The 14,499-nt window shown below is 39.0% G+C and overlaps 1 protein-coding gene and 1 pseudogene across 1 annotated transcript in view; one reads left to right on the top strand and one right to left on the bottom strand.

Annotated features, from left to right (window-relative positions):
• Positions 1 to 14,499, bottom strand: part of PRR16 (proline rich 16) — a 178,350-nt gene that overhangs the window by 71,105 nt on the left and 92,746 nt on the right. The window lies entirely within an intron of this gene.
• On the top strand, positions 10,413 to 11,469 carry LOC114209529 (ATP synthase peripheral stalk subunit b, mitochondrial pseudogene; annotated as a pseudogene).

Raw genomic sequence — 14,499 nt, 5'->3', positions numbered from 1 at the left:
CAGTATAATGCCTTGATGATGCTAGTTTGTCTTCTCAGACACTTTGATGATGAAAGTGATAGATGTCCAAAATACCATATAAAGATTTACACTATGGTACTGCATAACAAAGCAAGACTAGGATAGCAATCCTAGGGTTTTTCTCTTTTACACGTCAAATGGAAACACAAGCTACTCTTGCAAAGCTGTTTTACTGTATCTTAGGAAATACACCATTCTAAAACTCACACTTTATTTCTTCTTTTAAAGATTCAAGTTAAAAATTTCCAAATGTTTCTATGCAATTATATTTACAAGACTATTAATCTCTATGAGTTTACTATTTTAAAATTACTTTTCACCCTGATATTATATGGCAATTTTTTATAATCCTGAAAATTGAAAGCAACCAACACAACTTATATACCCAAGGCACTTAGACCATCCATGTGATTATGGTACAAAAGGAAGGTATTATACAGTAATTCAAAAAACAAAGAAAACAAATGAATACATAAAGTATTTGATTGAACCCCCCAAAACAGTTATTGTATTTATTAAATTAACTAGATAAAAATCAACTTTTTTTTATTATATAATGTACACAGAGTTCTAAGAACACAGTAAAATGGGGATATATTGCCCATTTGTTTTAAATCAAGCCAGGGTTGTATATATTTATAAAATATTTATATAGTCTTTAATACAAAGATTGTGACAGGTGAAGGAAGGGGAATATTGTGGGATACATGTATATATTCTCTCCAAATCAAGGATGTGACATAAAAAGAAAACCTACAATACTATTATTGAGAACAGTTCAGAATACTGTTAGATTAAATCTAAAGAATACAAAATAGGTAACAGATGAAGATCAGAGAAGCTTTCTTCATGGTGCACTACTACGTATCAGAACAGTGATGAATAATCATGAATATACACTTACATATACTCATATTTATTCACAGTAGTAAGAATAATGCCTCATCTTTATTGAATGCTCATGATGACCCAGGCACTTGAGTTCACCATCAAGGTGTCCTTCAACTTTCACTAAACCATTTACAAATTTTTCCTTCTCCATTTCACTACTATAGAAATTGGAACTCTGGGAGGTCACGCATCTAGAAGCAACCTCACAGTGATAGAAACCTGGGTCTGTCTGACCTCAAAGTCAATCTTAGCTGCTAAGAATTCTAGGTACGTAGCTACCTTTCTCAAGTGGGCAGCTTTCTGAAGAAAGTAACATTTTCTAAAACTTTAACATGCAATCAGTCACTACAAAATGAACATAAAAATATTATAAATACTTACAGAATAAGTATAAAATAAAATCTTTAGTAAGAAACTTGTACTGACAGGGGCGCCTGGGTGGTGCAGTCAGTTCAGCGTCTGACTCTTGGTTTTAGCTCAGGTCATGATCTCAGGGTTCTGTGATCGAGCCCCACATCAGGCTCTGTGCTCAGTGTGGAGTCTGCTTGAGAGTCTCTCTCTCTCCCTCTCCTTCTGCCCCTCCTGCTCTTGCTGTCTCTCTCTCTCTAATAAATACACAAAATCTTAACAAAAAAAAAAAGAAAGAAACTCGTGCTGACAAAATACTGTGGAAAACAGGTAGACAAGGCAAAGCCCTCTCCAGTGGCTATTTCTTACGGAGACAAGTCAAGTGCACAAATGGCTTCTGGACACAGAAAGACCACAAGGGTGCAGCAAGATGAGCATGGAATCCCCATGGACTCTCAGAGGCAGAGAGTGAAAGAGAAGGAATCAAGAATCCGAGCTGCATCTGAAGGGATTGAGCAGAGACAAGGTTGGGAAATGAGGTCTTGGTGATGGAACATTTGATACTGTCATTTATTTTTTTTTATCTTCTGTTGAGAGGGAAACATCTTCTTACAGAGGTTTTTGTAAATCAAGTCTTAGATGGGAAAAAAACACAAGCTGAAATGGGCACTGGGAGTGGAGGTATCTCTTAAAAATTTGCTGAAAGTGTATATATTATATAGAGCGTTCTTCTCACAAAAAAACAATAATGTAAGGGAAGCCTGGGTGGCTCAGTCGGTTAACCATCTGCCTTTGGCTCAGGTCACAATCCCAGAGTCCTAGGATCGAGTCCTGTGTTGGACTCTCCGCTCAGGGGGGAGTCTGCTTCTCCCTCTCCCTCTGTACCTCCCCCTCCTTGCACGCTCTCTCTCTCACTCGCTCTCTCTCAAATAAATAAAAACTTTTAAAAAATAATATAAGAAGAGGGCAGGAGAAAACTTCTGGAGGAGACAAATATGTTTATGGCATTGACTTTGGATGGTCTCACAGGTATGTATGTATCTCCAAACTCAACATGTTGTATATGTTAAATATGTGTGCCTTTCTGTATGCCAATCATATCTCTGTGAAATGTTTTAAAAATACTACCTGAGGATTCTAGACAAAAAAAAATTTAAATAAATCAACTGTGAATCGCAGAAATGATTTTCAATAGAAAGAGAAGGCAAAACTGTTCTCAGTTCTAAGCTACTTTCTTGGCAGGCAAATTCTGAGCCAATCCCTTTTGGGTTGTGGCCTTTCGACAAGTTAGTCTAAAGATCACTGCCCTAAATCCACACTCAGATTAAGCCTGTGGGAAATGGCAACAAAGCCTGCATTGGGTTGGACATTTCTATACCTTGAGAATTTATGAGTACTATCCTTGGGCTGGGCTAGGTTACATCAAATGCTATTAGATTCTAATAAGGGGAAAGTAGGTAGAAGTTCTTGTTAAAGACAGTGGCTTTTGCAAAGGTGTTCAAGTAGCAGCCAGGAAGAAACACTCAGAAAATTAGCCTTGTTCCAGGTGAAATGGAACACAGATTTTTTTTTTTAAGGCAGATGATACATTTCATAAAGTATCTTTAAATTAGATAGTAAAAAAGCCTTAAAAATCAGGCTAATGATCTTAATTTTTATTCTTTATTAAAATAAAAGCTTACTCATTTAATCCTTATAATAACCATATAAAGTGGGTTTTCTTATTATTATCCCTATTTTGCTGAAGATAAAACTGAAGCCCAGAGAGGCTAAGTAATTTAAGGTCACATTGCTAGAACATGGCAGAGTCAAGATTCTAATCAAGGAAGTTTACTGGGACTTTTCTCCTATGATTTTTTAAAAAGAATGAAAAAGGGGAGAATGAAGGATGGCTATCTTAATCCCAGATTGAGAGTTGTTACACATATTACATTTACAGTGATTTGCACACATCAATTTAAAATCTATTTTTGTATTTTATTTCTCTACATAGAGAGTAAACTCCAAGATAATAGGGATCCCAGAACAGAAGGTAAAGTGTTAACAAGTCCCTGAAACACATAAGCTCAGCTGGAAACACTACCTTGATGCATTGAATACTATAGCTGACATTCTTAATGGAATGTAAACATTACGGGAGACAAACACAAATTAGGCTTTATTTATAACCAAATAGAAAAACCATCTTCCTTCATTCTCTCAAATCAGCAAAATTTTCTTACACTATTGTGTAGTGATGCACGCTGCTCATTTTAATGACTTAAAATTTGACTAGTAAAAAATTAGGCTCACTTCAAGAAGAAAATGTATTTCCCTCAAGCCCAGAAGTAAAATTGACATGTCTGTCTTGTTCTTATTTAGCATTTTGAAGTCCATTGATTTTTAAACTGTTTTACCAATTGAACCTTTCATTTCCCATGGGGGAAGGGTAAAATACATTGCTGTTTTATTTTACAGAATACTTTTGAGAGACTGAGGACAACAGGGGGGCCAATCTGGTGAGGGGCGAAGTCTAGGGACTTGGATTCCAATGAGACATGTATCAGCCCCACTCTGTCCTGAGAATGATGGAAAATGACCTCGGGTTTCTGAATCTTAGTTTCTCTACCACACTACCTATCTCACAGGATCACTGGAGAGATTAAATAAGATAACATGAAAGTAGCTTTCAGAGGACCTTCTAAAAAGTAGGATCTTTTTTTTTTTTTAGATTGTATTTATTTATTTGAGAGAGGGAGAGCAAGAGAGAGAGAGACAGCACGAGTGGGGTGGGGGGGCAGAGCGAGAAGCAGGCTCCCCACTGAGCAGGGAGCCTGATATTGGGCTCCTCCCAGGACCCCGGGATCATGACCTGAGCCGAAGGCAGACACTTAACCAACTAAGCCACTCAGGCACCCCTGAAAAGTAGGCTCTTAATGAACACAGATGGCTGCTACTTTGGAAGAAACTACCTTCTTTTAAACATGTGATTTGAAGTCAGAACTATTACTCCTGGTTGTATAAATTGCTAAATTTTGATCATGGGCTATTCATGACTCATCCAAAACACATTTTACTCTGTTATAAAATGCAGATAATTTATTCCGTGCCTGTCTAAAAAAAAAATTGCTTAGGCATCAAATTAGACACTGCATGTTGAACAGAAAAGCAATATCAATGTAGTAAAGCAAATCCCAAATAGCGTTCATAAAATACTTTTTAAAATTCAAGAATAAGAGTAAGAAAAAATTTTAGCAATTAACTTTTCTGTCTATTAATCAACGATGACACGTTTCACAGCCCAAATTACTACCCTGTGTTTAATTAGAATTATACGACTACTTCATGACCTCAAAGATCCTTCCTGTCTATGCTCAGCAGGGAGTCCTCTTGAGAGGCACACTCTAAATCAGAACTCAAAAAAGTGAAGGCGTTGTTCGTGTGTAGTTCAGGCAATGCCCCTCAAGAATAAAGTCTTTCTCTATGGCCTGGATGCTACTTACTTCCGCTAGCCTCAACTTCCATCACACCCCACTTTGTCCTATAATTTCTAATAAGTTCCTTGGGGCATTGTGTCTCTATTCAACTGCTTTTCCCTCTGCCTAGAAGACCTCCCTGTCTCTGACCTTGGGTCAGGGCACTTCACATCCTGTAGTGAGATGGCCTCTTTGCATGCCTTTTCCTTTAGATATGTTCCTCAACAGGGAAGACCTTGTATATCTCGGCACTTGTGTTGTAGCAAACAATGCTTGACTTACAACAGATACTGGATGTGTTACACAGGGCCAACAAAAAAGAGTCAAGACAACCTCTGAAATTTCCAACGAATCCCTAAGCATACCTGGGAGCTTCTGGGCCAGATGCCGATGTGATTCCAACTTCTGTGGCAGTGCATCTGAGAACGTGGCGAAATGCTGGCAACCAGTGGAGAGCCTAGGGTCAGGGTGCCCAGCACTGAGGAGGCGGTTTCCATTCAAACAACAAACAACAGAATTCCGAAGCATCGACCAACGTCCAGGGTTTTCTTTGTGCCAGGCAACTCATCTTAGCCTTGGCAGAACAGCATGACCAAATCTCATGAGATTTAGAAACAACTGTAACGCCATTCTTGACACAGTTATTCTATCCTGGACCCCGTTGTTTTATTTTTAGATCTGTTTCCAGTAAAAGTCCACAAAGAAAATTTCCAGTTTCTCAGTACAAATACTCACCAAAATGCAGACGCTGAAAAGAGACAGAATAAAGTCTCCCCTTATGAGTTGCCCTAACCCTTGCCATTTTCATAAAATACTTCCAGGAGACAAATGTGAATGTGACTCATTGCTTCCTACCTCGTTTGCCAGGCAGGCTCTGGCAATTTTTAGAACCCTCAGATGGAATGGCAGATTGCATTTTCTGCAATGGCAGACACACACACACACACACACACACACACACACACACACACACACACACCCCTTCTCATACACTTTCGATTAAAATGTGATGGCAGTCCTCCACTGAAATGAGGTGAGGTCTATGTTCCCTCCTCCTAAAATCTGGGTGGACCTTTACACCTGCCTCAATCAATAATATGCAGAAGAAGCAGGGCTGTGTGACTTCTGAGGCTAGATAATAAAAAAGCAAATGACCTCAGACTGGTTCACCTTCTATCTTGAGACACTCGCTCCTGGAACCCAGCCACTATATGTTGTGAGGAATCCCAGGCTCCATGAAGAGGCCCCATGTGGGCCTACCAACCAGTAGCCATAGCAAGCCCCTCCACCAGGCCTGTGAATGAATGAGAAGATATGCCCAGCCTCCAGTGTTTGATTCTTCTAGCTGAGACCTACCGAAACCATGACAGATAAGAGATGATCAGTGCTGTCTGAAGCCACCAAGTTTTGGAATGATTTGTTATGCAGCAATGAATAATCAAAATAGACTTGGCAGGCTGCCTTGTCTTTGGACTAGCAATTTGCAACTAGATTTAAGGCAGTCTGATACCTCATACTCTTTGGGCAATTTTTAAAAAATTTTTATTGAAAGACTATCTGCAAATAACCATTCGGAATTTCACATTCCTACAAAAATTATTCCATTATGGAAGAAAAAAGAAAATCATTCAGAAAATACAAAATTCTTTAACTGATAGAAGATTCCAGATTGTTTTTTAAAGCCCTCCATAATCTTTCCCTATGTTTTTAACTATGTTTCTCCAACAAGGTCTGAAGAGCATAGTTTTATTATTGTTGGGTTTTTTTAATTTATTTATTTTAGAAAGACAGTACATGAGTGAGGGGTAGGGGGAGAAGCAAAGGGAGAGGGAGAGAGAATCTCAAGCAGACTCTGTGCTGAGTGCAGAGCCTGACACAGGGCTCGATCCAAGGACCCTGAGATCATGACCTGAGCTGAAAGCAAGAGTCATAGGCCTAACCGACTGAACCAAACAGGCGCCCCTGTTATTGTTGTTTTAAAACTTCTTTTCATTTTAAATGGACTGTGAATGCTCTTTGGCAGAAAATGCACAACACTGTGAACCCTAGACACCTCTATCCCATGCCGTCTCACAATGAGGTCCTGATGGATTTCTCTGAACTTAAGTTTATCTCTATAAACCCTTGATTCCATTAAAATTACATGACTCATAAAAATACTACTCTGAAAGCAACTTTCGTTTACTCGGTTTTCATTCTTAGAATTCCCTCCCACCTGTCATTAAACCCATGGTTCATCTTAAGCCCTTCTCTGCCCAGTTACCCACCAATAAGCACGTCCACAGATATTCTATCAGCCTTCCCAGAACACCCCACCTGGAAGATCTCCCTCTAATCTGCCAAATAACCTACTCCTCAAGTCAAAGTTAAGTCCATCTCCCCTGTGGACCATTATTTACCTTTTCATATATGCTTCAGTTTTCCCATCCATAAAACAAGGCTAAAAGTGGTCTCTAGCTCCTGAGGTTGCTATGAGAATTGATTAAAAATAAAAGCACTTCATAGGTCCAGGTATACACACAATTATTAACGATATTTACATCTTCTTTTAATGGTATTCAAGATATTTTAAGCAGGTTCTTTGTCTCACAAAACTGTTGTGTGCAGCCAATTACATAATACTCATTGTATGTGATGATCTGCAGTTGGAGTAGGTCAGCACATTAAACCTTTAAATTACTTACTGACATTAATCATATTCAAATTCAAGGGCTGCCTACAATTTAAAACAAAGACATAAAAGTAGAAAAATAATCCTCTTCCAATATTTCATGTAGAATTTATTTATTTTTTATTATTATTATTTTAATGTTTTATTTATTTATTCATGAGAGTCAGAGAGAGAGAGGCAGAGGGAGAAGCCGGCTTCCTGCGGAGCAGGGAGCCCGATGCGGGACTCGATCCCAGGACCCTGGGAACACGACCTGAGCCGAAGGCAGATGCTTAACCATCTGAGCCACCCAGGCATCCCTCATGTAGAATTTATTAATTTTGACAAAATACATGCAAATTCAGCAAGCCACGCTATGACCAGAATTTCATCGGCTAAGACATAATTTCAGTGAACAGTCTTTTTCCCAAGAAAGTTGAAGCCCTGTCTCTTGGTTTAAAGAGGTATAAGGCACGTCCTCCCCACCCTCCACCTCTCCAAATAAAGCAGTGGCAATCTCTCTGGACTCAGAAGGACTGATGTCAATAAATGATTCTAACAACCAGGCCCAGCTTGGGATTTAAAGGAATAAATACTATCATGGTAGCCTATGTAGCCTGAAGGTGATAAGGGATGACTTGAAATAAAAAGGTGATGAACAGGGACACCTGGGTGGCTCAGCTGGTTAAAGATGATCTCAGGATCCTGGGATCAAGTCCCGCATTGGGCTCCCTGCTCCGAGGGGAGTCTGCTTCTCCCTCTCCCTCTGCTGATCGCCCCGCTTGTGCTCGCTCTCTCTGTCAAACAAATAAATCTTAAGAAAAGTTGATGAACACAGGCTAACTATGTGGAAAAAGTAAATCTCCATTTGCATATTTCTGATCTGTATTGCTAAAAGGTTTACTTGGGAAGGCCAAAAAAGAATAAAAAAAAAACCAAAACAGGTATTGTAGTTGTAGAAAAGAAGCTCATCAGTATTCTAAGATTTTATGAAAAATAACATTGAGGTGCTTTATCTTAAAAAATCAATGCTATACCTCATAGTGGTAATAGTTAATAATACTGTATTGCATATTTATAAGTTGCCAAGAGAGTAGATCCTAAAAGTTCTCAACACAAGAAAAAAATCCTTCAACTCTATATGGTGATGGATGTTAATTAGACTTACTGTGGTGATCAGTTAGCAATATACACAAATATGGAATCATTCTGTTGTACACTTGAAGCTAATATAATGTTGTACATCAATTACACTTAAATTAAAAAATGATACACAATTTATTGCAAGGAAAGTTACATCAGGCTGAAAAGGCTTACTATAATACACCATCTCTAAAATAAATATTCTGTCGAGAACCAACTATTTAAAAACTTCCTACAAAATGGAAATTCAGAGGTAGGTGATAAATCCCAAATTGGGAAAAAGGTCTATGAATACTGATGTTCATATCTGTATTATATATCATAGCAAAAAACCAAATGTCCCCAGATGGAAATACAGTTAATTAAATTATGGCTCATTTTCTTAATGTGGTATTATACAACATTAAATTGTTCACAAGGATTTACAGCACCTCAGAAAATACTGAAAGCATAATGTTTAGTGAGAAAATAAGACAACTAAAGTACATATATCACGGCACCATGAACAAACAAATGGACGCACAGCATAAAAACTGGCAGGCAATATAAGAAGTTCCTTGGGTGCGGATGCCTAGCTGACTTTTCACTTTCGAATTATCTGTGATTTTACCAAAGATTTTATAATGGAAGACCTATCTTTTATAATGAAATATTTTACAATTAAGTTTCTCATTCTCTTCTTATCCTGTCTTCCCTCTTTCCCCTTATTCTTCTCTTCTTTATTTACAAATTAGCCTACCAATGGAGAGTTTGGTCTCCAGGGGCGCCCGAGTGGCTCAGTCGGTTAAGCGTCTGCTTTCAGCTCAGGTCATGATCTCAGGGTTGTAAGACTGAGTCCCACGTGGGACTCTGTGCCCAGTGGGGAGTCCTCTTGAGATTCTCTCTCTCTCTGCCTCTGCCCCTCTCCCGCCCTCAAATAAATAAATAAATAAATAAATCTTTAAAAATAAAAAAGAGTTTGGTCTCCAGATTCCAAAAGAACCGGGTTTAAGTTACATCCCAGCCACTTCCCAATAGTGGGAACTTCTGTAAGTTAGTAACTCGTGAAGTTTCTACATTTATAAGAATCAGTATAATAACAGCATCTCTATCTCTGATTGCTGGAAAATTAAATAAGAAGAATAGAAATACAGCTCTCAGCATTGTGCCTGCCACATGGTCATTAGTCAGTAAATGAGAGCTGATACTTTGCACTTTATGGCCCGCCGTTCCCCCTTCTGTGTCCTTCTTTGCCTCGCGTAAGAGAAGTTCAGTATTGTTAACAGAGGCAGAAGGCACAGCAAACATTACCTAACAAAAGCAAACATCTGTGTGTTCTTTAATGTTGCACTGACGTGTGCAAGATTTGCAAAAATCCCAGGAAGCAATGATCATGAAATGGTGTTTCCCCAAAATCTCAGGAGGATGTCAGTGTTTCAAAAAAGAAGAAACCCACACAAATAACAATTAGCTTGAATTGGTGTTATTTCTTTGCTCTTATTGTATTTCCCCAAAACTGAACTCACGTGCCAACCGAGTTACTGTCCATGAGGAGGATGGTTGGGCCAAAGTTATCCTCTAGTGCTCAATAAAACAGTGCCTCTCCAGCTTATACATTTTTCAGAGTTTACAGCCTTTGCTTACTGAGATTTCATATGCTACTCCCTTCTCCATATGAACACTGCAGGGCTTTAAACAGGACATTTGAGATGAAAATATAAAAATGTGCCGGTTTGGATTTCTTTGTTAAAATTTCAAAGTACATTCTTGGAACACATATTGCTCTTATCCGTACACATTGCTATACATATAGTTATACATGAATCATATTAGTGTGACCCCGCAAAGATATGAAATTATTCACCCATTCTGAACCATTTCCTGGAATTCATCCATGCTTAAAAAAAATTAAAAAAAGGGTGAGCGACCATCTTGCTCCCGCCCCTGACAGAGACTCTTGCCCGGGTCACTGGGACGCAGAGCCTGCTGTCCGGACCCTGGTTGACCATGCTGTCCTGGGTGGTTTTTTCTGCGGCCGCCGCAGCGGCCCCCTGTCTAAAGAACACAGCTCTCCTTGGTCCAGGGGTATTGCAGGCAACAAGGATCTTCCACACAGGGCAGCCAAGTCTTGCCCCTGTACCACCTCTTCCTGAACATGGAGGAAAAGTTCGTTTGGGGCTGATCCCCGAAGAATTCTTCCAGTTCCTTTATCCCAAAACTGGCGTAACAGGACCCTGTGTGCTTGGAACCGGACTTATCCTATATTTTCTGTCCAAAGAAATATATGTGATTACTGCAGAGACCTTCTCTGCCATATCAACAATAGGGTTGCTTATCTATGTAGTTAAAAAATATGGTGCCTCTATTGGAGAATTTGCTGATAAACTCAATGAGCAAAAAAATTGCCCAACTAGAAGAGGTGAAGCAGGCTTCCATCAAACAAATCCAGGATGCAATTGATATGGAGAAGTCACAGCAGGCCCTGGTTCACAAGTGCCATTACCTTTTTGATGTCCAGAGGAATAACATTGCTATGGTACTGGAACTTACTTACCGGGAACGGCTGCACAGAGTATACAAGGAGGTGAAGAATCGCCTGGACTATCACATCTCTGTGCAGAGCATGATGCGCCGAAAGGAACAAGAGCACATGATAAACTGGGTGGAGAAGCATGTGGTGCAGAGCATCTCTGCACAGCAGGAAAAGGAGACAATTGCCAAGTGCATTGCAGATCTAAAGCTGCTTGCAAAGAAGGCTCAAGCACAGCCAGTTCTGTAAATGCATCTATCCTGGTGGAGACAGCTAGAAGCATTTGACTAAAGAAACTAGTCCATGGAACAAAATCTTTCTGTATTGATGTCTACTGAAGTTACACTTAACCTTTCCTAAAAATGAAAAGTTTGTTTCATATAGAGAATTAAAACAATCTATTGGCCAATGAGATGTTTTTCATCCTTCTTGCTCTGTATTTTGAGTTCCATGATCACTTTTGAATAAGCAGTTTGCTGTTAATAAAATTCGTTGGCTGACGAATGAAAAAAAAATTAAAAAAATAATCTGTCAGCATGAGAAAACCAAATCTTTTAAAAAATGCTTTCTGGGGGCGCCTGGGTGGCTCAGTTGTTAAGCGTCTGCCTTCAGCTCAGGTCATGATCCTGGGGTCCTGGGACTGAGTCCCGCATCGGGCTCCCTGCTCACCGAGGAGCCTGCTTCTCCCTCTCCCTCTGCCACTCTCTCTCTCTCTATCAAACTAAATAAAGTCTTTAAAAAAAATGGTTTCTGCATTAGTCAACAGAACAAATGGATGCACAGAAAGAGAGAAATCAAGAGACAGATTATAAGGGATTGGCATAGGAGGTGATGGAAGTCAGTAAGTCCCAAGATCTGTGGTCAGAAAGTTGGTGATCCAGGAAATCCAACAGGGTTGTTCCATTCCTGGTCCAAAGGCCTGAGAACCAGGAGTGCCAATGGAACAGGCTTCGGTCCAAGAGCTAGAAGATTCAAGACCTAAGAAAAGCCAATATTTCAGTTCAAGTTCGAAGGTAGGAAAAAAAAAAAACAATATCCAGCTACAGTCACTGTTTTTTAAATTTAGCAAGAAGTTTCTGATTTTTCCAGGCAAAAATACAAGAACAGAATAATAGCATGATTAAGGAATTATAGCTCAATTTAGGACAGTAACTGGCCAAGGGTCGTAGAGATGGGTGGGCATTTTGTTACTATCAGAAGTGATTTTTTCATAAAAAAAATGTTAAGCTTTTTGTCTTGGAGGAGTCAATCCCAAGCAACTTCATAGCTTCAAATATTTTCCCCTATATTTATTTTTTTAATCTTTAGGATTACATTTCATTGTAGTGTATCATACATACAGCAGACCTCACACAGCATGTGGAATTCAGAGAGAACACACTTAACGACATCAGCACATAGCTCAAGAAATGCTATGAACAGCACTCCAGAAGTGCCCCTTATCCATCTCTCATTTACTAGCTCCCCAGAAAAAAATAATCATTCTTTTTTTTCTTTAAGATTTTATTATTTGTCAGAGAGAGAGAGAGAGCGTGCACGAGCATGTGCACAAGCAGAGAGAAAGGCTCCCTGCTGAGTGAGGAGCCTGATGTGGGGCTCAATCCCAGGACCCTGGGATCATGACCTGGGCCGAAGGCAGATGCTTAACCGACTGAGACATCCAGGTGCCCCTATTCTTATTTCTTAATTCCATAGATTCATTTCATCTCTTTTCAATTTTTTATAAATGAATCATCTTTCATGTCAGGCTTCTTCTGTTCAACACAGGAAGTGAAATGTTATGAATTCACAAGAGTAATCCATACTGTTGCATAAACTTCATTCTCTCTGTTATGTAGTATTTCATCATATGAATCTATCACCTTTGTCCATTTTATTACTGATGTGTAATTGGGCTCCTGCTACTCTGGGACTATTTTAAATACTCCTGCTGTAACATTATTTTACATGTCTTTCAGTAAATATATGAACAAGTTCCTTTTGGTATATCCCTAGAAATGGAATTTCTCTATTTTAATGTATATATTATGTTCAGCTTTAGTAGACTCCAGACACAGTTTTCAAAGCAGTCGTACCAATTTATTCTTCTACCAACAATATGTGAGAGTTCCAGTGGTTTCATGTGCTCACCAACATCCCATATTGTCTGGTTTTTTTCATTTTATTTAATTTTTTTAAAGATTTTATTTATTTATTTATTTGAGAGAGCGAAAATGAGAGAGAGAGAGCACATGAGAGGGGGGAGGGTCAGAGGGAGAAGCAGACTCCCTGCTGAGCAGGGAGCCTGATGTGGGACTCGATCCCGGGACTCCAGGATCATGACCTGAGCCGAAGGCAGTCGCTTAACCAACCGAGCCGCCCAGGCACCCTGGTTTTTTTCATTTTAATCACCGTGCTACATGCTTAGAAATATCACAAAGTAGGTTTAATTCGCATTTCTCTTTGGCTAAAGAAACTGGGTAGCTTTTCATATGTTTTTTGGTCTTTTATTTTTTTCCCTTATTTTTTTAAAGATTTTATTTATTTATTTGAGAGAGACAGAGAGAGAGCAAGCAGGAGCAGGGGGGAGGGGCAGAGGGACTGGGAGAAGCAGACTCTCCACTGAGCAGGGAGCCCAATGTGGGGTTCCATCCCAGGATCCTGGGATCATAAACTGAGCCAAAGGCAGACACTTTGAGCCACCCAGGCACCCCATTTTTTTTTGTCTTTTAGATAAACTTTGGTAAAATGGACATTCACATCATTTGTGCTTTGTTTTCCCCCACAGTGCTGTCTTTTTTATTCCTACTGATTTGTTGGAACTAGCTGTATATTCTGGAAATTAGTCCCTTCTCAAATATGCATATTACATTTCTCCTCTTTGCGTGTGTTTTCCCCTCTCTCTCTTTGTGATTTTTTAAATAAACAGTAGCTCATTTCATTTAGCCCAATCTATTGATATTCTCCCATTACAGTCATAATTAATCTGTACCTCTTTAAAAACTCTTCACCTACTACAAAGGTATGAAGATATTCTATTTTTTTCTAAAAAGTTAGAGTTTTGTCTTTCATTTTCAGAGCTAGAATGATACTAACACTGATTTTTTTTTAATCATAGGAAGGCTCAAAATTTATTTATTATTTCTAGTCTATCTATTCAATTGACATGGCAGTATTTACTGGAAAAAAAACAAAACAAAACAAAACAAAAAACATCCTTTCTCCACAGCTGCAGACATTTTGAGTACTAAATTTAGCTTTGTTAATGCACAGGCACAAAATAGCAAGTGTTATGGATAACTCTGTTGCTTTTTAAAAGTGGTTTGGGAACAAGTTTATTAAGGATGAACTAACAATTAATGCTTATAATCTCACCACATTCCTCATTCCATGACTTTACTCACTTCTCAGAGAATAAGGAGGTCGAGATCTTTTACTCACAGCATCTACAAATAGTATCTGGTATATTGTAGGTGCTCAATAAATGTTTCTTGAGTGAAGTG

This window comes from Eumetopias jubatus, unplaced genomic scaffold (assembly GCF_037043125.1).
Source record: "Eumetopias jubatus isolate StellerSeaLion01/CBP00866 unplaced genomic scaffold, mEumJub1_p1.0 scaffold_5, whole genome shotgun sequence".
NCBI classification, from domain to species: domain Eukaryota; kingdom Metazoa; phylum Chordata; class Mammalia; order Carnivora; family Otariidae; genus Eumetopias; species Eumetopias jubatus.
Note: the sequence above shows the minus strand (reverse complement) of the source record. Positions and strands in the feature narration are given on the sequence as shown.